Source organism: Octodon degus, unplaced genomic scaffold (genome assembly GCF_000260255.1).
Source record: "Octodon degus isolate 3935 unplaced genomic scaffold, OctDeg1.0 scaffold00040, whole genome shotgun sequence".
In the NCBI taxonomy this organism is placed as follows: domain Eukaryota; kingdom Metazoa; phylum Chordata; class Mammalia; order Rodentia; family Octodontidae; genus Octodon; species Octodon degus.
The window spans coordinates 16,511,416-16,538,734 of record NW_004524616.1 but is presented as its reverse complement, the minus strand read 5'-3'; the positions used below and the strand labels follow the sequence as shown (position 1 = coordinate 16,538,734).

Sequence of the window (27,319 nt, the reverse complement as noted above, 5' to 3'; positions counted from 1 at the left end):
ATACTGAAGCTAAGTCCCAGGCCAAGAACAATGAAATCCAAATCTCCGGGTGAATAGAACTTGAACTGTTTTGAATTTCCCAGGAGGTACTAGTGAGTGCCATTGATACTATCTCAAAGGGGTGCAAAAGCTAGGAGTGTTGTTAGGCTTTGCAGCTAAAGAAAGGGAGATATGATGTGTGTCCTAATCATGTTGCTTTAATTCGTTGAAAACCTTTAGGTTTTTTTCCTTATATACATCAACTTTTAAAAACTAATAATAGCATATTAGGTCTTTGTTGAGAAGAAAAATTTTTATGCAAGACAATCTACTTCTATACCTCAAACTAGATATTCCATTTTTCTTCTGTTTCCTGTCTTTAGACAAATTGCATGGTGCTGTTTGTGTTTCTGCATGAAGGCCTGACAGACAAACCTTTACAAATGGTGACATCTCATGCTCTCTGGTCTCTTTTGCTGACTCATCTTGTTGTGCGTGTTATACTAGTTATAGAAATGTACTCTTGTTTTCAAAATAAGTGGAACTTTATAAGGGCTTGCTATAGATAGTGCATTTCCCTGCCCTTGGCTGCCCTGCTGTCAATTAGCTTTCTCATTGTTGAGACTAAATATCTGTCCCCTGTAACTTTCAAAGAGGCGGGGTGTATTTTGGCCTGTGGTTGCAGGGATTTAGTCTGTGCCTGGCTGGCTCCAAGGCCGAAGCATCACAACGAAGGAATAGAGCAGAGATGCTTTTTTCCTTGTGGCTGAGAAGGGAAGCAGGGAGCAGCACCAGGAAGGATGGGGCCCGGGTCAGAAAAAAAAACCCAAAACTGAATGTCATATTTCTACACTGGGAGTAAACTAAGGATCCTAGTATCTGAATTTTAGATTCATCCCAGCTGAAAAGATTAATTAATACATAAAAAGTTATGTCATATGAAAGAAATAAGAGATAATTAAGGTACATCCACACATAGAAAATAACTTCTTCTTTCATAGCTTCCCAGGATTAGTTTCAACTTATGAACATCTTTTAGTTGGAATGGTATAATTTTCTATATTATTTTAGTACGTACTAAGGAGAAATTATGTTAGATTTACACATTCTTTTTATGCACACATTATGCCTCACAGAGTGTTTATAAGAATTGGAGTTTTGCATAGATCAATGTTGACTATAAAAGTCTTATTACTCACTTCTCTGGTTTTTATCTTACACTCTCACAGCTCATTGCTGACCAACCTTATGTGCAGGGCTTGTGGGACAAGCATGTTGTTTTACTTTTTTGTGTTTACATATGTGACAAACCCTAAAGGTTGCAGAGCATGTGTATGGTGGGATCAAGAGTTAGGTCTCCATATCATCTGGGGTGCTTCATGGCAAAGCCTGACGCAAAGGAACACCTGTCATAGGAGATGGAATAAAGAAAAGGTACAGGAGATCAGGGGATTTGTTCCTGATGGAGTGAGAAAATTATAGAAGGGCATTACAAAAGGAAGTTTTTAGAAGGAGGCTTTAACAGAAACCTGTGGTGATGCATACCCGTAACCCCAGCACTTGGGAAGCTAAGGCAGGAGAATTTCTGTGAGTTTGAGGCTAGCTTGAACTTCATACCAAAACTTTGTCTCAAAAAAACCAAAACTAAGATATTCAGTATTCATTTTGCTGATAGTTTTAAGTGTTAACTTACCTTTTTATGTATTTGGTACAGGGTCTCACCACACAGCTCTAACTCATAGTGATTCTCCTGTTTTCAGCCTCCCCAGAGCTGGGATTACATATGTACACCACCACACCCAGTCTTGGTGGCCAATGGGGATCAAACCCTGGTCCCTGTGCTTGCCTAAGCAGGCACTTAGTCCGCTACGCTATCTCACTGGCTCTAAATTTTCTTAATCATGAAGATAGTTATTAAAATATTAAATGTGTTTTGCATATCAGTTACATAACCCAGACCCAATTTTGCTGTATCTGTCTATACGTCCAACATTTTCCTGTTGAGTCAGCATATTTAGTTTATAGTCTTGTTATGATTTGTGTCTAAATGTCCCCCAAACCCTCATAGGTTTAGCTTTTTCAGAGGTAGCTAAATCTGAAGTGTGATTAATTCATGGTGCAATGCTAGGATTAAGGGTCCTGGGATTAAGGGTGGATCAGCCTTAATTGGTTTGGTACCATCCCATTCCTGGTAGCCTAGACTATGAAAGGATCAGAAAAACTGCTAAGATCTATTGCTCGCTTGCTTGCTTTGCTATCTTTGCCTCCCATGAACTGTTTCTGCTCTATGAGGCCCCTTAGCTACTCCAGTCTGCCTTGAGCCAGATGACTATGGACTGAAATCTCTGCAAACTGTGAGCCAGATAAGTTCTCTCTTTAACTTTGGATGTTGGGTGTTTTATTTCAACAAGGAGAGAAAAGCAACTAAGTCAGTTCTGTAGCATACAAATATATTATCTCTTCTCAGGCTTTTTCTGCCCTCTCTGAATTCTGTTTTATAGTAAATAATCTCTCTTTGTGTTATGTCTTCTCTCCTCCACTAATAGAAGTGCTTATTTGATTTTAAGGAAAGTTAAAAATATAGACTGATTAAAGACATTTTTCCTCTGTAGTGGTTATATACTTTATGCAGCCAGTGAACAGCTTTTTTTGTTTTGCATTTAATGTCATTAGAACCCAGACAGGCCTCAACAAAGGGCACTAATCAGCCACATGCAACATCTTCTGTCTGCATTTGATTCCAGCTGTGACTGGGATCTTTGTGCTGACCTCATCGGGAGGGCTAGCTGCCTAGCAAATTTGGCCAACTCTAATCTAAACCAAATGAGTTTGTATACAGAGTGTCAGCTGTATACCAGAAGACCAGATGATGATCTTGTTAAGGAGGGGTCTGGCAGCAGTAATGACCTCTTGTCTTCCAAAAATCTGAATTCATCCATGGATTTTCTCCAGGAGGCAGGCCATGTCTGATCTGTCTACTCTCCTAAAAGCAACAAGGCTTATCAATAAAGTGATCAGTAAGGTGCAGTTTTTAAAATCTTGGGTGTTTGTAAACAATGTTTTTACAAGTGAATTCGATAGGTAAATATGATATTTCCAGTGAAAGTCACCTATTTTGTAGCTTCTGCTCCTCATACCAGATTTCAGCCACACCCTCCCAGAAAATGTGCTGCTTATATGGTTAGTTCCACATTGTCAGCAAAGGTTACACCCTTTTGCCTCACTAACAATAGGAAAGGTCTTTGCAAGCTCATCGTGATGTTTAAAGTCATGTTTGGGTTAAGCCTTTTTATTTTTATATTTTTCTGTATTTTAGGGAAGGGTCTATAGGGTGTTCAGGGTCTTACTACTAGATTGGACTCATAGTGATTCTCCTGTTTACAGCCTCTCAAGTGCTGGATTTATAGGCGTGTACCACCATGCCCAGTCTCAATTGCTGTCTCAGTGTGCCCTGGGGGCGGGGCCAGCACAGTGGCCTGGGGATCCAATGCCCAGCCCCTGAACTTGCTTACACGTGCTTTATTTAATCCGCTGAGCTATTTGGCTCACCCTTAAGCCTTCTTTTAAAAGTGTCAATATATTTAACAGTTTCTTGTAGATTGCTGGAGTTGCTTTAACTAAGATATTTTCTCTGATTACTTAGGTTTCTAATTCTGCTAAAGGACAAATGTACGTGGGATTCCAGTGATTTTTAAAATGTGCATTGTATTGTATCATAAATCTTCATTTGAAACTTTTCTTTTTTAAATGGGCACGGAAAGTAGTTCCCTACTATTGAAGAGGTTCTTAGAGGTCTTTTTTTTTGTTTATTTTTGTTTTCTAGCCTACTTAAAGTTTAGATTTTGTTTGTCTGTTATGAACCTTGCAAAAGAATCAGGCTTTTTAATCTTCATGGCTATAAGCTAAGAAAAAACTCATTTAATTGTGTAGGCAAATGACACATCAGAAATCAAATTTGCGTTCTTTGTTTTAGTCTATTTATTCAACAGATACTTTTTTTCAGTGACTTAAAGGCTACTTGAAATCACCTTGTTTCACAGATATATATTTGATATTCACGCTTGATGTTCAGTAGCTCTAAATAGACACTTCAGTAGAATCTTAACTAAAATAGTCCTGGCATCGTCACCATCCTCCACTTATGAGTGGTAAATGTAGAACCCTGTTTACATGAGAATTCATTTGCTGCACACATGAACAAAGATGACCTAGGTCTATGTGCTCACTGTTTAATTGCCTTAAATGTTTTCAAAAGCATTTTTCTTCTTTATTGCTTTAGTACTTAGTATGAGTAAAATTTTAGAGCAAGAAAAATAAAGTCACAACAGTGTAGATAAGTCTTTCACACCTTATGTTGAGTAAAAGACAAAACAAACAAAAACCCACCAATCCCCCACCAAGAATACATCCTGTGTGGCTCCATTTATATAAAGTTAATCAGGTAAGATAATCTATTATGTTGGGATTCAGGACGATGGTTACTTACGTAGGATTCTGGAAAGGGAATTAGGGATCGAAAAGGGACAGGAGAACAGCTTCCATTTGTGGAAATTCACAAAGCTATGCACTTATGATTTGTGTATTTTATAACAAAAAGTAGTGTCAGCTGGGAGATAATTGGCAGGAGAGTCAGCTGCTGTAGGGAAAACAGGGCTTGTAGGGAGGCCTTCGGGTGGAGATGAAAGTAGAGGGAATGCAGTTCTAGCCCAGTACACTTTGGAGAGGTGAGGAGAGCTCTCCAGAGAATAAGAGCGAAAAGTTACACAGCTACTCAGAGACAGCATTTTGTGTGTGTGTGTGTGTGTGTGTGTGTGTGTGTGTGTGTCTTTTTTGAGACAGGGTCTCACTATGCAGTTCAGGATGGCCTTGAGGTCACTTTGTGGCCTAGGCTGGTCTCAAACTCACAAGTGCTGGGATTAGAGGCGTGTGCCACCCCACCTGGCCATAGACAGCATTTATTAACTCATATTATACATGTATATTGAGCTCATATCATGCTGCAGCATGGAACAAAGCACCAGGATATACAGGGAACCAGGGCAGCCAGGTGGACCCTGAGCTCAGGATATGTGGAGTTCAGGTACATGACCTGTTTGCATTCAATAGGCATTTGAGGTTGCACTTTCTTGGTTTGCTTTATTCTTCCTACTTCAGAAAAACAAGTACTTCATTTTTTCTGGAGTACAGATGGAACTTTCTTCTTGTTGCATGTTTCATTATGTTGAAGGAAGAATGTGTTGATAATTGAGTGCATGCGTTATGAGACCCTGTTCTTCAGAAAGCCTGTGAGGAGAGCAGAGAATTCCTGTGGAGCAGCCCTCTGGGCTTGTGGGCTGGAGTGCATAGCGGGTGTGTCTGTGGAGGAAACACATTCAGGTTGTCGAGCCTCAGGCCTGTCATTGAATCAGACACTCATCTACATGTCAGTGAGGCCTAAAGCTATGGAAAGAATGAACTGGCCTGATATTTTTATGCAACATTTTAGCAAAGGTAATTGGAAAGAGAGTTTCCCTGACAGAACTGATTGTCTTGGAGCAGATACCTAGTGAAGTAATCATGTTAATATTATGTGACTCGGGTTATATATTTTCAATGATCAGCCTAGTAGGAGTTTAAACATGAGCAAAAAAAAATGCAAACTAATCAAAAACAGTAAATGAAACATGCCTTTTCAAGCAGATCAACTAGCCTTTTATTTTTATATTTTTGGGTTAAAGAACAATGCATATTCAGATTTCCTTCAGTGTATATGAGCCATGTTTTCCATTGCATTTTTAAACCACCAGTATTAATTTCCAGTTGTATTTTTTTCCTTTAAGCCTAATTAAGCATGTTTGTTTTTCTAGGCATCACGCCCAAATCTGCAAGTGTCAGGATATAAATTCTAATTTTGTGTTCCTAAAAATATAAAGGCTTTGAGATCATACAATCTTTAGTAGGAGAAAGCTAATGTGAGAGAAGGTGCATGTGGTCTGTGAGAGGTAAGCTTCTTACCCTCGACATTCTAGAAAAATAAGCAAATTCGAGTTCAGTTTCCTGTTTCTTATCCCACAGGTTATATAAACAACCATCTAACAAACTCAACTTTGATTTAAAACAGTGTTTGAGCTGAACATGGTGGTGAATGCACACCTGTAACCCCAGCACTTGAGGGGCTGAAGTACTGTCTCAACCACTGTCCCCCCAAATAAAACAGTGTTTCAGAGAATAGAAATGTAATAGATCAGACCCCCTAAATTTGCATATTTTCTTTCATTTGTTAATGTCATTCATATATAACTCCCCCTGCCAGTATTATGAGATAACTTGATTTTCAAGTTCCTTGAAACTGAACTGTAGCAATGTTATATCTTTCACCATTTTCCTTCTGAGTAAATCTGAAGCAGTTCTGTGCTAGTAATGATACACAGGGAACCCTCATCTTATAAGGTAATTAGGTTACAAATTCAATACACAAGATAAAAATTATGTGGAGTCAGAATGATACTTGAAAGCTGGCTAAATTGCCCATGAGACCCACCTCCCCATAAACGCGATGCCGTCAGGTTGACCTACCACTGGAAACAACACTTTGAGCAACAGATGAGGTAAGACTACATTGAAGGAAAAAATACATTTTGAATTTTAGAAAAGCCTCTGGCATGATAAGGTCTCTATAGCATGAAATAAATTGGAACCGAAGCAATGGAGTGAACAGCTAATTTAATGTCTAGCCTCCCTTGTTCATTATCAGGCCTAGACACACTGAGGGGAATAGCAGGTAGAATTTTACTAGGTCACTTGTTTTTATTTAGTCCTCCCCTTTTCTGTATGGCTGAAGTTAGGTTAAAAACGTACCTGGAGTGGTACCCATGAAGTCAGGTTAAAAAGTACCATGCCCAGAAAGCCTTCTCTGCCAACAAATGTAAGAAAATACATTTTTAGTGCTAGGGCTAAACACTTGAAAACAGCATTTACGATGAGGAGAATTAAATGGTACCCCAGTTCTCCTAGTGGATACATTTGATTATAGTTTAGGAGAACTTATTAAAGGTAGATGTTGGGCTGGCCAGATAGGTCAGTGGATCAAAGCACCTGTTTAGGCAGATGCAGGGGCCAGGGGTTCGATCCCCGGCCTGCAGTGCTGGGCCCGCCCCAGGGGTGTATGGAGATGGTGATTGAGACTGGGCGTGGTGGCACATGTCTGTAATCCCAACACTTAGGAGGCTGAAAACAGGAGAATCACTACAAGTATAGTCTATGTAGGGAGACCATGTAGACCCTGTACTAAATACATAATAAAAATAAAAAAGTAGATGTCATTGATGCATGTGTAAGTATATGCAGATTGTGTCTAATACTGTGCTGAAGTGTAGTTCTGTTACCAATATGTTGCAAGTTTGCTTCCTCTCTAAAGGGCCATTACCAATTCACAGTGATTAGTTCTGGGAGGAACAATGAGTACCAAAAATGACACATGGCAAACAAATTGCTTTGGCTGGAAAAAGAGAGTCATTAGGCAATCAACACCAAATTCTAGCTCATGTGACAAGTACTAATCAGACAAGTAAGTACTAGGAAAAAATTTTCATGGCAAAATGCCTGAGTACCAAATTTGACAAGTTTCAAAACAGTCAAGTACCCGGGTGTGAATGTATATATCTAGAGTTAAATTGATTTTGATCAGACTGAAATAATCGGGCACATTTCACTTAAAATTTAATTTTGGTACATGACACATACTCAAAGACATGTATGCTGGCATATTTTCTAACATATTTTTAAGGACTTGTCTTGTTGGAGTACTTTGGGAATTTGAAAGCTTTCTTTCTTATGGTTCTAAGGTCCATCCATCCAATGTTTGGTGGGGGTCGTGTTGGGATAAGTGGATAAGTTCTACAACTAATGTCTCTTCTTCCTTACAAATATATGCTCAGCACAGTTGGCTCTACCATCATAATATATTCTAAGTCTGTCTGCTCATCTTGCTATACACAAACCACTAGAGCATCAGGCTTGGACTCTTCAGAGTTCTTTTAACTGGCCACTTTCTCTATTCTTTTTCAGTTTGTTCTCCACTAAAACCCGTAGCTGATCTTATTAAATACAAATCAGCTCTACGCTCTTGCAGTTGGAACTACTCACTGGCTTCTGCATACATTGGAGGCAACTCCAGCCTCTTTTTCATGGGCTCTTAAGGCTCTGAACACACATCTCCGCTTTCTTCTCATAAAAGGATAAAACCTGATAATTTTCCATTCTTCTGCACTGTGGCCTTCTTGCTATATCTGCTGTTAAACACACTCCTGTATTAGTGCTCTTATCCTTGCAGTGCTTTCTGCCTACAGTCTTGTACCCCATATTTTTACATGCCCTGATCTCTTTTTTGTCAGTTACAGGAACACAACCTACCCCACCTTTATGTTTGTCAGCTTTCTCATTGCTGGAACAAATGCCTGGAACCCACATACTAAATGAAGGCAGGTTTATTTTGCTTCATAGTTTCAGAGGGTTTAGTCCATGGAAGCTGGCTTCAAAGCATGAACATCATGGCAAAAGTATTTGGTGGAGCAAAGCTGCTGACTTCATGGAAGTTGGGAAACAAAGTGCAGGGGACAAGCACCAGTGAAAAGATATACCCTCAAATGTCCTGCTTCCAGTGACCAGTCTACAACTGTGATCTACCTCCTAACAAAACATTCTGCTGTGAACATCAGTGGTTTCATCCACTGATTAGTATAGCTCCCACATGATCGTCTCCAGGAGTCCCTTAATCCAGTCCATCTGACAATTAAGCTTAATTGGCACACCCTCCAAGCCTTATTTCCCCTCCCCATATTGCATGTATCCAAGCCTGAAAAGATTTTATATACTTATTTACTTGTTTATTGTCTGATTAATCCATTTAGTATTCTTGTATTCAGTAGTGCCACTAGCCATATGCAACTACTTAAATTTAAATATAATCAAAGTGAAATAAAATCTAAAATTCAGTTTCTCCACTGCAGCAGCCCACATTTCACATGGTCAGTGGTTACACATGGCTAGTGGCTACCACATTGGACAGCACACATAAAGAACATTCCCATGAGCCCAAAAGTTCTGAGCAATGCTGTAGTAAAATAGTGCCTTGGGGCTGAGTGCTGCTTGGGCCTGTTCTGCTGGAGGGTCTGGCATGTGGCGCTTGATAAACGAGTGGAGGGAAAGAGTGAATGAAAGAAGAGCCTTGCATTCTTCACAAAAAGTTGCCCCCATCACTTGAGTACTTATCTTTGACCCCTCTCCATCCCTATATAGACTTCAATATCAGGATTAAAGAAATTAAAATTTGTTTCTTAGTAAATAATGGGAAGCTTGAGAAATGTTTAATCATTGAAGCAGAATCTCTTACACTGCTGTCTTTTACCTTGTTTCCTTAGAGCCTCACTTGGGGACTACATCCTTCAAAAAAAATCTTTGTCTCATTTCCAGGAGAAAGGCACATTTTTCCTAGTCTCTTTAGCACAATGAACAATTTTTCTTTATCTCTACAATGTATGCACTTTTTAAAGAAAGACTAGTGCCACAGTTCCCCAAAATTACAACTATGGAATGCCTTTGTCTACGGGTTGTTTTGCTGCTGTATTTCTAAATTCACCTTGTGAAAAACCATACTTTAGGGTCTTGGCAGTGTATGAACTTGCAGTGCTCTATATCACACCAGACTGGTGAGGTCTGCTGCTGTGTGGAGTTGTTGCTGATTAAAAGCACAACTTTCCTTCTGGCTTGCTTCAGAGCTAATACCCTTATAAATTGCTGCTGTGAACTTTTGAACTCACAAAAACTTCTGAATACATGTAATAAGCTGTAACATAATCTAAAGCTAAAAATTTGTATCTTCCCTGAAACAAATCATACAAATTAAAAAAATTTAATTCTTGGCTTTTTAATGATTTCTCAACATTTAATATTTCCAAATTATCTGGCCCCTTTAAATACTTTCTATGAAGTTCTTAACACTTCTTCATACGCAATTGTCAAGATAAAAATAATTTTATAGGGTACATATCAAATTATCTTCAAGTAAAAATATTTTTTAAAAACAATAATATTAAAACAATCATTTAAATTCCAAATAATTTATGGCATCATGTTGTAAAGTCTAGATATAGAAATGTGTTGGTTTGAGCTATTAAATGATGTCAAGCCAGTTTTTTAAGATGTTTTATATGTGATGTCTTGCTGCTTTGAGAAACATGAGATGTTTAGACCTACAGTGAAATATAATTTACAGATCCATTATATGCCTTTTTTCAAGAAAGCTTAATAAATTAATGCATACTTTTATTTAATAAGATATTGTGAGAGAAATATAGCTAGTATTGGAAAGTCTCATTAGTTTTATTTTTATTTGACAAAGGTGAGGAGTAACATGTCTTTAAGTTGAGTAATATGTGGCCCAGGAGTCTCTAAGCTTGAAGGTATTTTGTTCCGTAACATGAGCTGAGTTACAGAACACAAGTAAGGAGGATCTCATGTAAAAGATTCCTGTGTTCAGGACATGGTACAGCCCAGAGATTGTGCTGCATTGTGACAACTCCTCTGTGCAGAGTGGATTATCTGCTCTCTCTCATGAAGAAGTAGGAACACATGGTTTTGGGGAGGAGCTGAAGCCACTTTCCCACCACTCTTTCTTGGATGGTGTAAACATTTTAGTATCAGAATTGTTTCTGGCACATTGAGACCTAAATGTCTAATGACATGGCCAGCCTTTCTGCTAAAAATATCTACAAGCAAATATGTGGAAATGCTTACATGAACCTCACATGTATATAGCAGCACCAGTTAAAGTGCATGTGTAGAACCATGTTAGAGCTGGGGATCTTTTTTTCTGAGAAGGGTGCACAGCCTGCCTAACAAACTGTTTTTCAGTTGCTTTCTTGTGGCGGCTGGGGATGAATAGGGTTGTACTAGTAACTGACCTGAATCTAATGGATCCTACCAACTCTAGTGTCTAGAACTACATATACATATTATTAACATCAGGTGCCACTAGACTCCTCTCTAATGTGGATTGTGATCTTTTCTTCACTGGTTGCTTGCTCTGTGAATAAACGAATCATGTTTATTCTATATATCCATTTTCTTATGACTAAAATGAGCATTAAGTGTACCAGTTTTGCAGAGTTGTAAGTTTTAGAAGCTGGATATACAAATTATGTGACCATGATAAATTGCTCAAATTTAGTGATGTCTCTTTAGCTTCATATTTACTAGCTGGAACTCTACTTTGAAAAGAGGAGAGCTTTGGTTTTCTGAACTATATTCAGTTAACACTTTTTACTTTATAATGTCTCTAACTATACTCCATGAGAAAAAAAGTATGATTGTATGTACCAGAAATCCTCATTATCTGTGAATATTTGGGAGAGGAAAAAGGATCATTTAAAAAGTGGAGCTAGTAAAAGTTGGAGCAGTGTTCTCATAAATATTTTAAAAAGCAAATAAAAATAAGGGCCAGCAAGTTATCTGAGTGGACTAAGTACCTACTGAGGCAAGCTCAGGGACTGGGGTTCAATCCCTGGCACCACATACCACAGATCCTGCCCCTGGACACACTGTGCTAGCCACTGAGACCAGGCATAGTGGTACACTCCTGTAATTCCAACAGTGGGAGGCTGGAAACAGGAGGATCACTACAAGTCCAAGCTGCATAGTAAGCTCCTGTACTAAATACATATAAAAAAAAATAATAAGTAGTTCACACAATTGGAATTTGTTTTGAAAAATAAGCCTGAAATTTTGAAAAAAAGTTCAATAATGCTTAAAAATTTTTGGTTATAATTTGGAATGAAGTGGCAAGCAATTCTTTTACAAAATTATACCATCATATTACATGATTTGTTTGGCTTTCCTGTACATAGTGAGTCAGTTATCACAAGATGTTCTTAGGCTTGATCAATGTACCATCTTCTCTTTTTTCCTTTGATAGTCAAATTGTTCTCTTGTGTATCTATCATGCCATTATCTCTATTAATATCTTTCTAAAATTAACTGTTCCTACTTTTTTAGTGGCCTGATGTATTCTTCAGTTATTCACTCTCTTTCTGTGACTTCATCAATCTTACATCTTTGCACATTTTGCAGTTCCACGTTCAACTTACTTGTATTTTATTTGTGTTACATTAAAGAGAGTTTGAAATCTCCCATACCAGTGAAATTCCGAAGATGTTAATGGATACAGAGAGATGCTGTTGTAAGCAGGAATGGGGAGATGCCTTTTTAAAAATAAACAGTTCATGAATATTTTTGTGTTATGATGACTTTTATATCCCTGTGCAACCTTAAAACTGGGAAATTGGATAACCAGGACTCCCTGTGTAGAATTATTGTCATTCCTTCGTGAAGGGCAGTGTCCTATCCTGAGGGTCTGCAGCATGATCCTTTGCAGCATGTTTATTCATTCTGACCCCTGGGCTTTCCTGAATAGCTTCTCCATCACCATTGTTTTGATCCTCTACTTCGATATCATCAGCTCCTGGTGACAGCTTAAGTATAGAGAAAGGAGGGAAAATCATTGGTGCCCTGGATTAGCATGATCAACTTTTGATTGTCTATAAAACAGATTAAATAAATTTGAAGAAAAGTTTTTGTTTAGAAAAAGTGACTAATAATCACAATTACAAAAGAATGATCTGAGTAATTTTCTACTGGAGAATGGGTTCAGGTAGAGGACAATAAAAGAGGGAAGACAAAATGTGTGTTTGGAATTCCAGTAACAGGGTCTTGACCTCCTGATTATCACTGACTTTGATATACTGAGTAATTTTGCTTATCAGTTATAATCAAAAGAGAATAATAATGAAAGCATTAATGTCTAATGGGCACTTTGTTTCAGTCACCCTTCTAAAGCCTTGGTCTAGATTTGCCCACTTGTCCTCCCAGTACTTCTAAGTGCTTGTGAAACAGATAAAGACTCTGAACCTCTGTTGCTTAAATGCCTGCAAAATGTAAGCACTGAAGTAGAAATCTGGCAAGAGTTTGAGATATATGTGGATGTTGCTGCCCATTGAGCCACCAACAACTACCCCTACAAAGATTGTCGCTATGGCTCACCACAGGGAGTACATTGGAGACTTGCAAATCTGTTTTCTGACCCCAGGAATGGAGCAAATAGAAATGGTGGTGAAGAGCCACATTTTTTCCTCTGTTGAGCTCAGAACTATTCAGACAACTACAGTACTGACTGGAAGAGAATTATAATGGATTAAAAGGGGAAATTTAAGTCTTATCAGTAAAGAGAGTGTTTGAAGTTAGAGGACTCCTAGGAATGTAGGAGTCCTCTACACACACTAGTTACACATTCCTCTAGTTACATATTCTAAAGTTCTAAATCAGATTGACTATGAGGAGGGAACTGAAAAATGTCTACATTTCACTAGATAACAAAGAACATAATGAGCCAAGAACTTAGGGTTTGATGGAGTGAAGCAGAGGGTCCAATGAGATTGAACGGAGCATGAACCACACTAAGTACCCTTGGCAATGTTCTCTTTCAGAAAGATATCATGATAAAAGCACACACGATTGAATGCAGCAACATGTGATCCAGCTTGCTTCGCTTTGGAGGAGAGAGTTTTCGAGAAGTTCTGTAGGTCTCTGCAAGCTATACCACCCTGAATCAACCTAATTTTGTCTAAAAAGTTTGGTAAGGGTTGGAGTCCTAGACAAAATATGTGGTCAGAGGGTAAAGGCGTGTGTGTTTAAAACAATAAATTGAGCTTCTAGGTACTATGGGCTCTTGCTTTTTTCAATGACTTGGTTGCACTTACTACTGATAATTCAAGTAGTTGCATACCCATGTTGTCCTGCCTTTCTTACAATTTTTCCCTCTCCCTCTCCTCCTTGTCCTCTTATTTGGAAAGTTCCCTAGGGATGAGAATTTTCTGTCCTTCTGGAACTGTGCTGCAAGTGTGCTGAGTGGGTGTGAGGTCCAAATTGATGTAACAGCAACATCTTGATACCACTCCCCAGGGAAGCTTGATGCACCTGCAGATGTTTGCTGCTGTGATGCACAGCCTGGGCCCCTGCATAGAATGCACACTGACATTTTCTGGCAAGGGCTGGGGGGCATGCCTTGTGCCCCAGGGTAACCAACTCTTATTTTACTTTACTTTTAGTAAATTGTAAAAGTATAGTAGGCAGGACAATGTAGAAGAGATATGTCTTTTACCTAGCTGTGCTATTAGACAGTTATGTGGCTTTTAGTAAGTTGCAGTACTTTCCATATCATTTTTTTTTATCATTTGTAAGCTGGTACAAATGTACTAAATAATCTATAATTTTGCAAATAGTGGTGTTCAGTGGCTTTTCCCAATGAAATAAAACATAGGAGATTAATCATAAAAGAAACACATAAAGCATTTGAGTAAGTCTATATAGGGACCTGTTGGTCTTGGGAGAAACTACAGCAGGAATGAAGAAAAGATAGACAAGAGATAAGAGGATGGAGGCCTATTTGCCTGATTGGCAGAGGACCTAAACAATAATAGTAGGGGTGTTTATTTATACCTTTGCAAAGTTAGTATCACAAGACACAAGGTTGCCCAGCAACTAATGTCTGACATTGTCAAGGTGGGATGCTTTTCTCAAAGACTGAGGTAGCTTGACTGCTTTAGGCACTGTGGCCTTTAATACATTAAGAAAAAGTAAAAGAAAAGCCTATTATTGTAAATCTTAGGAAATGTGATTTTTTTTTTAAGAAAATAATATGTGGGGTTTTTTATCTAAAGGCAAACTTTTTATCTTGAGGATGGAAACAGACTTTTAAGTTAATTACATTAAGGGGAAAAATGTAAAAGCTTCTCCTTTAGTGTCCATTGTAATAGAGAAAGAGAACCCCTGTTCCCTTCAAGGTTCTGTTCCTGGAGGAATGGCTCTTTGTGTCCCTCCAGGTCAGCAATCTAGCGCCTTTATTTCTGTGGATCTATACTGGGGGACACCCACACTTGTATCTGAAAAGCCCTTTAAGATGTTTTTCCTTTACTTTTAAATAATTAATTATTTTTTATGTAAAGACAAATTTATCCTGAGGGTGGAAATGGCCTTTTAAATTACCTTAAGGTAAGAAATTTAAAGGATAAATAAGTAAATTAGGGTTACAGCAGAATAAGCAGCAATCACTCTGGGTATTTCAAACAGTAGGAAATTAGGATAGAGAACTACTTTAAAGGTGGAAGAGCTGAAAAATCAACTAAACAACATCATCCAATCCTAAACCTAGTAAAAGCAGGAAAGCCATTGCCATTCCTAGGGAGGAAGAACAGAAGAAAGAAGTCTGTTATTGAAAGTCAGAGCCTTTTAACAGGGATAGATGATACTCTAGCTGCCATAGACATCATTGACGAAATAGGGCAAGGCTGTATGATGTGTGACCAAAGTATACAGTGAATGTTTAAATTTCAAACATGTTATTACAGTAAAAGACATTGCCATCAGTGCCCCTCCAAGTACTCTTCCTGTCTTTAAACACACATGCCATTGTTCTTCCTACCTTCTAAAGCAGGTCTGGAAACCCTCTTTCATGAAAATCTATGATATATGATTTAAAAATGCAGTAAATGCTGCTGCCAAGTGCTATCTAGTGAAAAGGCAAACTCTTAAAAACATCACAGTGTACCCTCCTTCACTCTGTTAGAATTGGTCCCCATGCAACTTGTGGGTCTTACCCAAAGACAAAATGATTGTGAAAAAAATGTTTTGAATTAATTCAGGACAATGAGGTGGCCAGTACAGCATAACTAAACACACTCATGGAGGAAGACTTCCAAAACTGCTTCAAGAAGTGGCAAGAGCAGTGGGGTGGGTGTATTCTAGGTGAGGAGGAGTATTTTGAAGGAGATTAATGAAAATGTGTGTTTTATGCTAATACATTTTTAAGCTATCAAATAGTACCACTGGCAAGTGAAAAACTAAAGGTCCATGGTTGGAGGGCTTGGTATAGTTATGAGGACAACGTATGCTCTGAGGTATCAGCATAAATCAAAGCACCTGAACAAAAAGCATCATGAATAGACAAAACACCTTAGTATTCTTCAAGTTTCCCATGTGTGTCACATTTGTAGAAGGTGAAGAGAAGTCAGTACCTGACAGGAGGGTATCTTGGGGCTCTTGGAGGAGCTACCCACCTACCCTAATGGTAATGAGAAGCACTGCGAGGTTTTCAGGATGAAAGTGGAAAGTCATACTTCACTTTAGGTCACTTTGGTAGTTCTGTAGACTTCAGAATAATTTTAAAGAAGTAAAAACACTAATTTCTTTAGTCTTTCTCAAGTTTATTCAGGCAGAGATAACAAAAATCAGCAAGTAAGAAAATGGTAGAAAGGATGGAAAGAATAAAACTGTGATTGACAAGATGATAGACTTACAGGTAAGAAGGAAACAGGACCTGGGGATGACACCCATGTCTGTAATATTAGCTGAGCCGAAAATAGTGGTACCAACGTTAACCCTGAGTTAGGGAACCTATATCAGGTGGTGACCTACAAGAATAGATGGGAGGGCTGGGGAGAGAACTCAGTGGCATAAGCACCTGCCTGGCAAGCACAAGGGCCTGAGTTCAATCCCCAGGACCTCCAAAAGAAAAGAAAAGAATAGATGGGCTCTATATGTCCAGGGATCAGTGTCTGAACATGAAAAGACATAGACCAATACTCTTGACTATAGGGAAGAAAGTAATTATAGCCTAAAGGAAAAAGAAGGTCTGTCAGGTCCTGGTATAGTTAGATTTAGTGACAAAAGGTGATACTATTATAGATCATTTCAGAGGGAAAAGGTAGAAACTAAACTGCTGAATTAAGTAAAAGGAAGCCCATAAAATAGCAATGATGAAGTAGATGCCTCTTTTGAGAATTTACATGCCAGAGGAGTGGGGAAAGGATGGAATGCAAAGTTGGGATGAGACTTATTTGTAGGACTGGTGAGAATTGAGGTTATACACATTTAAGTACAAAAAACAGATCCTTCATAGGATAGAGGAGATGGAAACCAAAGGCTCCAGGTGTCAGACCTGGAGAAGTTTGGTGTGTTTCTCAGTTACTCTTCTCTCCTTGCTGGGATAAAATACCTGGCACCCAAAATGGGGGAAGGAAAGGTTTATTTAGCTCACAGTCAGTGGAGGTTTCAGTCCATACTCAGCTGGCTCCAAGGCAGAGTGGCACATGGCAGAGAACCACCTTTCATGGCTACAGCAAAGAACAGAGAGCCAAGGGAGTGGCAGCAGCTCAGGCAGCCAGCTATCCTCTCTCCCCTCCTTACATTATAATGTACATTACCTGCCCATACTGACAATAATCAGTCACAAACTCCAGAAGCTGCCCCATGACTACATGAGACTTTGGGGGCACACCTAGACACAAACCATAACAGTATGATTTCCACAACTTTCTGAAGAGACAGAACTTATGCAAAGATAGTGTATTTAAAATTCTAGTATTTGGCAAAGAATCCATGTATCACCCTCCCCTTGGAAGCAGAAGCACCTTTATTACTGTGTGTGATTTTAAGAGAGAAACTAGCAGAAACTTAAGCAGTTGCTAAGCACTCTGCAACCTACAAATTAGGTATAGAGGTCTGTTCGAGCACCATTATTATCCTGTAGCTGTATGTAAATGCAAAAGCACATGTAAATGCACTGATAGAAGTACACATACAAATCACACACAACTTTATATTCATTTATGTTTCATTGTCTTTGAGAAAATCCTTGGAAACCTGAGACACAAAGCAGACTGGACTGGTCAGATCTTCCACAGTCAGTACAGGATTTAACTCAGGTTTTCTGGGCTCAGATTCCTACCATCAACTGTCATTCTGAGTGATTATTCTTGGAAATAGATGTGTAAGTATTGTCCCCTCCACTTTCCTTCTGGTTCACCAGGCCTTTCAGCCTCTAGCAATCTTGGGGCCTTTTCCATGGCACCTGCAGTCTCCAAGGTAGTAAATGGCTCCATGCACACCAGACGATCCCTCTGCTTGTGGTGGGAGCTCCCAGCACCCATGTTTTGATCTGAGGCTTCAGATACTGCATATGAAGTTTTCTTCTCTAAGAATCTTCCAACAAGAAAACTCTTCAGATAAGATCATCAGGGAAAAGCACATTTGAAGTCCTCATACATGCAAACTTTTTCATTATGGTTTAATTCTCAAGTTCTCTCACCTTTATCTACTACCAGTTTCTTCCAGTTAAGGAGTCCAATGTGTCTAAAAGTCACAGATTTTTTTCTATATCCACTCAAGGACTTGCAAGCCCACTGTTTTTTGGAGTCACACAAATCTGAAAAGACTCCTGACTCAGTCCTAAACCAACTAGAACTGATTGAGTTATTCAGCCTTATTGAACCTTAATAATGCCTCATAAGGTTATTGTAAGGCTTCAGGAAGTCATGTACGTGAAAGATGCAGCTCAGTGCCAGGCTTAATACATCTTAGCTCCCTTTCCCCACCTGAGTGGACTGTAGCTCTTTTCCACATTTCTGAGCACTTAGTACAGTAATATAATTAGCAATATTGGTATATCTAAGCAGCAATTGCCATTTCATTGCTCTGGTCCTTGCCAGCATGAATTTCTTTATTTGCTTCTAATTTGGGCTGGGGGATCTTAGTTCTACCCTGGCTGGGCACAAAATTACTTTTTATTGATTATGAAATTAAAGATTTGGTTATTCCATTTGATTCTGTATAAAAACGCAAATAGTAATTTGCTCCTGAACAGATGAACCGGTCAGTTTTCAGCAGTATCTTTCTATGAGTCAGTGAATTATGTTGCTTGGATGGCCCAGGCCTGTTCTCAGACAGCAGGCTGTCCCTGCGTACTCCTTCCTGATCTTCGTTACATCAACTCAGTATCCACCTTTGGATCTGACTTAGAATCCAAGTTCCAGGCATCGCTTCAGAGACATTTGTTTATATTACATATTCAGTATGAAGGAGTGAATGCCCTTCAGCCTGTGAAATTTGTTTATCTTAGTACTACTGTGAGAATGTAATGCCCAAATGAAGACTGTGTGTCTTTTGTCTCCACCTCCCAGTCACCGCATAAAGTAACAGCAGTCTCTAATCAAGACGCAGCTAAGATACTTTGAGATTTGAGTTGAAATCTTTAATATTAGAACTGTACATATACATTTGAGAAAACTTAGATTGCCCTAAGCCACACGGAAAGCCTTTACATCTGAACCACTTTACGTGGGGTGTAAGTTAAAGTAAATTCTAAATAACTTTTAGCAGTTTAAGATTTGGAAAGTAGCCTGAACCGTATAAATTCTCCTTTAGTTCTCTTTCTGTTAAATCTTATGCCAGAGTAAATGGAGGCTGTAGAGAACCTTCGAACTCCTCAGGTCTCCAGTGACCTCAGGGAGGTTGGCTTGGCAGAGCCAGTGTTTGGTTTTCAAAGGAGGACTTTTTATTGCCCCTTGAAGTGTCCACATCGCGCTTACCTTCTGTGGTGCAGGATGCAGCCTTACTTCCTGGACCTGCTTGGCTCCAGATGGTGTCTGTGTCCCTGAGAAACAGGCTTCCTGCCGTCAAGAGCTCACTGTGTAGCTGTGGAGATCGCTGGGCTTGGCATCATGTTTCTCAGTCCCTCTGCCTCATAGCTTAGTCTGCCTAACTTCTATTTCTCAGAATAAGCACTAAAAACAAGTGCATGGAGCTTAATGCCACAGCTTGCTGCTGCCGAGGGCAGGAAGTGTTTTGCCTTCTCTAGACTTCAGAGTGCTGTTTTTGAACTAGAGATTAATTTTACCCTCATGGATCCCTTTCTGCCCTACTCATTTTATTCTTGTCCTCACAACCGTAGGGCTTATTACATTGAATTACTCAATTTTTATTGAATAAATGTTAAAATATAAAAATCCTGTATCTTATACATATCTACAGAATGTGATGTAAAATACAGCATGTGTAATTCATTAGCACATTCATATAACTAGACTGTGCTTCTGAAAGGTGGGACAGTGACACAAAGTTGAGGCCGTACTACTTCAGAAACTATTTATTTATTTATTTATTTATTTGTTTATTTGGTACAGGGTCTTGCTACTCAGCTCAGACTTGTGATCCTCCTGTTTTAGCCTCCCCACCTCTGGGATTAGAGATGGCACCACCATACCCAGTTTCAGGGCCAGCACTGCATGCAGTATGGGAGATCGAACCCTGGTCCTTGTACTTACCAGGCAGGCATTTAGACCTCAGAGCTATCTCCTCAGCCCTAGGAAACAATTCTTTATCCAACTGTCTCATAGTTAACAAGGGAAAGTCTTCAGCAGTCAATCAAATATTCACAAAACTTAATTGCATTCCTCTGATACTTTAATACATGCTGTTTTACTAGTGTAGAAATAACATGAAGGGGAAAAGATGGTACATATGTGTAGTACTTTTTCACAACTAGGTATGATATGCTGGATAATCCTTTGAAAATTAAAAGTTAGCATAAGCTTTTTTGTTTGTTTTGTAAACCATTTTTTTGTTGTTGTTGCTGGTGCTGCTTTGAGAAAGTTTAGCTGTGTGGTCAGGCTGGTCTTGAACTCATGACATGGTCCTGTGCTGAAACAGTTAGATAATGTAGTTCAGGTGCAGTCAGTACAGCTCATGATTGTAGCACACCTGGTGTGTTCATGTGGTACTGGTTTTCAGGTACACAAGTGCAAGAGTTACAGAGTGATGGCAGCTTTCACTGAGATTTCAGAGGGCAGTCTGAGAAGCTAGTCAGAGGACTGCCACCATGGTGGCAAAGGGGGATTGTCGACTGTGGGGATGGAGCTGCAGCTGGGATTCCAGGAAGGAGGAACAAGGCACTGTGGTTAAAGCCAGCCTAGGAGAACTGCAGGCATCAGTTTGCATCCCAGGAGAGCAATCAATTGGGCTGTGACCAGCAGGGCTGTTACTAGCAGAGCTGTGGGAGAAAGGCCCCCAGGACCTGGCATACACCTGTGCAGTGTTTACAGAGTGTCCAACTTGGATCATTGGTATTTTGTCCTTGTAGGAGACCTGCGATCTCTTTCTTTAGATGTATGTCTAGGAGTGTTTGATTTGTTTCTCTCTGGCTATTGTGTAGTGGAAGTACATGACTTGTTTTTGATTTTACAGACTCACTTGGAGGTATGTTTCCTTGAGTTTTATGTGAGTCATTAGACTTGGACTTGTGAGTGGTGCTAGAATAAGTTAAAACTTTGGGACTATTGGAGATGGAATGAAGGTATTTTGCCTTGTGAGGTGGACCTAAATCTTTTTTTTTTTTTTTACATTTATTTATTTATTGTGTGTGTGTGTGTGTGTGTGTGTGTGTGGCCAGCTCAGCCCACCAGGGGGTGCGGCTGGCTGGCATGTGGTGCTGGGGGATCGAACCGCAGTCCCTGTGCTTTGTCAAGCTTGTTTCAAGTAGGTGCTTTAGACCACTGAGCCATCTCTCCAGCCCCGGTGGACCTAAATCTTGAAGACCTGGGTCAGACTCTTATGCCTTTGCTTAATGCTGCCAGTTCTGAGGACTTGTCCTTGCCTGAGACAGCCTTTCACCCTTTGGTATAGGCATCCTAAACATCCCAATTTATTGAAAGAAAAGAGAAGATAGTTATTGTTACTCAAATGTCTGAATGACTTATATACAGCAAGTCCCTGACCTAGGAACAAGTTCCATTCTGGGAGAATTGTTTCTAATTCATTCGTATTGTTTTGCAAATTCTAATTGGATTTTTTTTGAAAGACCACAAAATGAGTTTTACATAGCACATCTATGAAAGTTTTCAACTCCAGTGTTCATAAGTCAGAGACTTACTGTATTATAAACTCAGACTCTTCAAAACAAGTTTATTTATAGACTATTGAATGTGCCAATTGTGAATCATCTAGGGAGATGTAGTGACACAAAAACAAAGGTATAAGAATCAGGTGTGTGTACTTTTGGTGCTTTCTTAAACTCTGGTTTTGCATGCTATTAAATTTAGGAGCAAAATATCAATACATTTGGCTCATGGTGGTGTCAAATAAATCATAGCCAATATAAACTTTGCTCTTGTGTTTTTACTTTTTATCATTACCATCACTATTATTAGAAACACAGAGGTGCCTACTTTACTGTAACTGACACTGACTGGATATTTCTAGGGAAAGACAAATGTGTGTGCTGGCTGAGTTAGTTAGCTTTCTTAGTTCCAATTAAGGAAAAGTGGGTTAATAGGAAAGTATCAGCCCCCCAATCCCTACTTTGCTCCACAGGGAGGTTGTAAGGCTCAGATTTACCTACCTGCTCACACTCATAAACTTCTTACTATACTCATACTGAAAGTGTTAGCAGATGTCAAATACTGACCTTATCATGCAGATAAAATATCAGTTAATTTATTAGCATTCTAATCTGTATTTTTTGGTTAGGCTAGTAGTATGCTTAGAAAATATCTTCCTTTTAAAAAGCTCTGATTTGGAGTATTTTCTAGCTTCCATGATGTGAATACTTCAGGTATGGCCAATTGTAAGCTTTCAACATGAAGGCACTGAACACTGAGTTAGATGACCACAGCTGCTCAAGTCAGTGCAAGGAAACTCTGTTACACTGATGGATCAAGCTATGTTTTGAAAATAGCATTCGAAACTTAGAAATGTTTTGAAAGTAGGATTCGAAACTTAGAAACAAATGCAGTAGAGAGAAAGTACTGGCCTCCCAAGATTATATTACCCAGTGATGTCATAGCCAACTATGATGTTCACAGAATGACAAAAATTACAGAACGCAGCCCTTCTCATAACATATGCCCATTGTAAAGCAATGCATGACTGTAATTTGTCACTAGGGTATCCTGGGAAAACAGGATTCATCCAGAAAGTCAGTGCATGACAGGTTACCTGAGCAGTATGTTTCAGTGCCATCTCTCTGCTCTTTCTCTGTACTCTAACCTTATGTAAAAAAGAAATCTTCTCAGATTCTTACACTCGAGGAAGGAAAGAGTCCCTAATCCCTCCCTCATTATTAAATGTTTCCGTAATGAACTATTTAGAGTTCAGCTCATGACCATAACACACATGTTTGTAGAAGGGTCTTCTTCCTTTTTTCCCCTCCTTCCTCTTCCCTTCCATATATTCTTCATTCATTTTTTCCTTCCCCCCTCTTTATTCCCTTCTCTACTTTATTCACAAGTATTTTTTTCTCTTTTACCTTCTTTTATATTTTTAACATTTCCATGAATTCTTCAGAACAGGTAATAGTATTTTTACTTTGCAAAAATTGTAGGGGAACTAGGAAATTACCTGTCATGTTATTATCTTCATTCTTACCTTGATTGTTTTTAAATTTTGAAATCTTCACTTACTTCAAGAGCATCTTTACATCCTTAACATGTTTTTCATAATCTGAGTAGGGTGTGTTCAGTGTCTGGGCATCCTTCCTCTACTGCCATAGATTTAATTTTATTTTCCCCCACCTTGCCCCAGTGGTTGTTAAAGACTGTGATATTGCATCTAGAAGATGGTATTATAGTAGTATATATATATATATACATTTCTGAGAATCTTTAATTAAGCAATGATACTTAGAACTTTCTCCTCATAGTTAAGTCCCTAGAGATGATAAAACAGAATTCTCTTGGGAAGCTTTTCTGTTTTCTGTAGCTCAGCACTGTAGCAAGCAGAATTCTGTTACAGACTATCTTTGAATGGTGAGAGTAATACCAGTTGATGATTTTATCAACATACTAGATTAACATTAAAAAAAAAACAGGTCTTCTTAGTAAAGACTGTTTAAAATTTTTTGAAAGCCTCGTGACTTAAACTGTAGGGAAGAAGATATCTGAGACACCAATCAGCATTGACCATGAAGCTCTCTGCAGACCTGCTTGAGATTATCACTTGTGCCGTCCTAATCCTTGTGAGCTTTGTAGGAAATGTATGTTTATTTTATTCTACAAGGAAGTGTATGACTGGCCGTTTACAGACATCATTTCTTCTGATTTTCAGCCTTGTGTTTGTCCACCTTATTAAGAACTTGGTGGTAAATGCCATGAAAATTGTTTATTCTTCTGGTGTCATTTTAGATTCAGCTGGCTGCAAAGTTCTACACTTCACAGCCTCCCTGACAACATCACTGGCCATCTGGTTCGTGTTACACCTCGCAGTGTTCTACCACCGGAAACTTTACCAAGTTGTCTACCCACTGAGTGACGCTGCAAACCTACACCAACAGAATCATTCCTTGAAGGGGATTTGTGCTCTTTGGGTGGCTGGTGTGGCTGTGTACATACCAGTTTTAATTTATACTAGAAAACCGGAATACCTGAACGCAGGAAATGACACAGACTCTTTGTCTATGAAGAGGATTTATATAGATTGCCTAACTGACTTTGGAAATAAGCAGGTAGAGTTTTACTATGGGAAAATATTTTTAGTTTTGATTGATGTTCTTCCCTTAGCCACCTTAGTCTTTGTCTGTTTCTGGATGTTTTTCCTCCTTTCAACAAAAAGGAAGATGACATATGGTGACATATGGATTGGAGATGATGATTCAGAAATTGAAATCCTTAGAGGGGCCAAGTTCAGTATTTTATTAATGTTGCTGATCACTCCACTTTGGGTTTCTCACTTCACCTTAGTCTGTTTCCTGAACAGCCTGGCCATGTGCATCTTCATCCCGGCTGTCCTCACAGCCCTGTCATCCGGCTTCTCTGCTGTCAGTCCTGTTCTGCTTATGCTGGTTCATTACAGAGTAAAGCTGGTGTCATTCTGTGGTGCCAAAGAGGAAAAGCCTACACCACAGCTGACAGGTATTACTCTTTCTCCATATGCGTAATGGCAGTAAACTTACTTTAGATCTCTGGAAAACAGACCAGGTACTTGTAGGGCACACTTAAAGGTGGTTTCATAGCTCTCATCAACAGGATTCCTGAAAGGAGCCCTAGAAAATTGACTGCTTTCTTAAATAGACTTCTGAGGGAAACTAAGAAGACAGAAAAAACCTAAAGTTACTGTAAACTGAAGAAAAAGTCATCACACAATCTCTTTAAGATAATGCTAATATTTTTAAAGTAAAATTTGTAAAGTAATACAACAGTAATCACTGTCTGGAAGTGAGAGCAGCATAAACACTGTATTAAGTATTTTCTCTGTTCAGTGTGTTGTGCTAAAAAAAAACATATTCCTGAAACTGAAGACAGCACTTCTTAGATGAATTACTAAAGATACTCCTGAGTAATCGTATGTTCCTATTTTAGGTTTTCCTTGAAATGCCGCCACACATATTGGAAGTGCAGTAGGTAGGTGTGCAGTTTACAGTTTGCACTTTTAATCCTGGTACCTCATGTAAGCTAGAAGTGCATTTTGTTCACTGTCTTCACCTTAAGTGTCTTTAATTAATTAGGGCTAGATAAAAGCATTAGATTAAAGAATTACTATTTGCTCATCAGAAAAAGAAGGGCTATAAGGATAGCCAATTTTTTGACCCTAGCCCTTCAAGGTCAGTGAGGACTCAGGACATAAGAGAACCTCTACTGTGACATCCTGTAACTCAGTGGTATCCCACATTTTCGGTTTAAGGAGATTACGGGGCCACAGAGGAAAGTGATCAATGATGTATAGTGTGCCTAAGGAGAGTCACCTAGAGAGAAAAAAATTCTCTCAGGCTTTCACAGAGAACAAATTGGTCAAGCAGTGGCTGTGACTTACCCACATGGCTGACACTGACAGAAGATCTACAAACTGCTCTACATGCTTTCAGGGCAAATCCTGAGGCGATTTGACTGACCTTGTCAAATACCAAAGTTACATTTTTAGTTATATAGGTCTTGCTTTAACTTGGTCTTAACTATCCAGCAGAAAAGTGTAACCACAAGGTATAAAAAGTAATGCCATATTAATATGCTGAGCTATAAAAGACTCAAGTCAACAACTTCTGACAATTTTTAGTTCTGCTGATAACCCACTACTATTAGGGACTATTGGACTATATTGGGTTATTTTGCTGAATTCAAGTACTTAGAATATTTGAACTGGCATCAAGTATGAAAAGGTCCTTTAACAGGTTCTCTAACAACAGTGGAACACCCATCTCTGACAAAACAAAACAAAAAAGGGGGATATAAATGAAGGACCATTTTGTAGTGAAGAAAAAAAAAAATATATATATATATATATGTGTGTGTATACAAAACAGGATATACAGCTACTTGTCTTAGTTCAGTGAGAAGACTTATACTAATATTGTTCAGACAAGAGATCACGTCTGCCTCTTGTACTCTGAATAACTACTACGAAGACAGCAATATTCAATGTATTAATTATTGTAACTGCCCTACTAACCTGTTTTGAAACTGTCTCATTGCTATTTCTTTCTCATTAAAATTAATAAAATATTTTTAAAAAATTACTATTTGCTAAATCTTACTCTGGATAGCCATGCAAATATTTGGTTGCTACAGACATGTAGTCTGTTTGCTTAATCATCAAAATATATGTCATGCAGTGTCCTCAGGAAAAAGGATATTTATTTCAGTGGTAATTTAGTTGGCTATTAAATTGGTGTATTTACAAATTATAAATCATTTGTAATTTTATTTATTTATTCATTGGATACAGGGTCTCACTGTGCAGCTTTGACTTGGTAGCTGGCATGGCATGCCCAGGGTTCTGGGGCCAGCACTGCATGTGGTACTGGGGATCAAACTCGGGTCCTTGCGCTTGCCAGCCAGGCACTTAGACTGCTGAGCTATCTCCCAAGTCCTATTAAGTCCTTTATAATAATTTTGTTTCTGGATTTGTATTCAATAAAAATAAGCACATTATAATTCTAATAAAAAGTATGTAGCCAGGTTATTTTTCATTTAGCTAGAATAGCCATTTGGACTGATTTGAATACATGAGTAATAATTTTAAATATCTATGAGTACATTTGTATAATCATTACATTTGAAGTTTATTCTTGTTAGATCCTTATGCGTTTTCATTCTTCTTTATTAATAGACTGAGATTTATTGTACCGTGGTTCTAGTATCTCAAAATTGAGATTATGCTGACTGTGCTGAACATTATAAATCTGGATCTCATTTTTCAGAAGATTCTTAGAACATCTTTGTTGCTATGAAGTACTAGAGAAAGGAAATTTTTAAATAGCCAAAGCTCAGATTTGTAGGGTTCTGGGCCAGTGTCTGTTCCTTGGTAGCACAAGGATTTGTCTTTAAAGATTAACTGAAGACCTTCTGAGGTTTCTGGATGGTCTTCATGGGAAATACTTAACTGAGTTCATTGAGGCAGTTTAATCAGAAGGGTGCTAGGCATACTGAAGTTAACATCTAGGAAGATGGAGGCTGTGGGGGCGAGGTCACCGTCTTTTAATTAAGTGTAG

General features: G+C 38.7%; 1 protein-coding gene across 6 annotated transcripts in view; it reads left to right on the top strand.

The window, feature by feature from the left end:
- Positions 1-27,319, top strand: part of Sncaip (synuclein alpha interacting protein) — a 149,251-nt gene that overhangs the window by 38,875 nt on the left and 83,057 nt on the right. For 2 of the 6 annotated variants that reach the window (XM_023715345.1, XM_023715342.1), the window contains exon 2: positions 24,021-24,340. The exons of 3 other annotated variants lie outside the window; for them this stretch is intronic. The gene's annotated coding sequence lies outside the window, so the exon portion shown is untranslated. Of the gene's footprint in view, positions 1-17,796; positions 17,837-24,020; positions 24,341-27,319 lie in introns of those variants that run through there. One more of the 6 variants, XM_023715344.1, reaches the window with a different exon arrangement.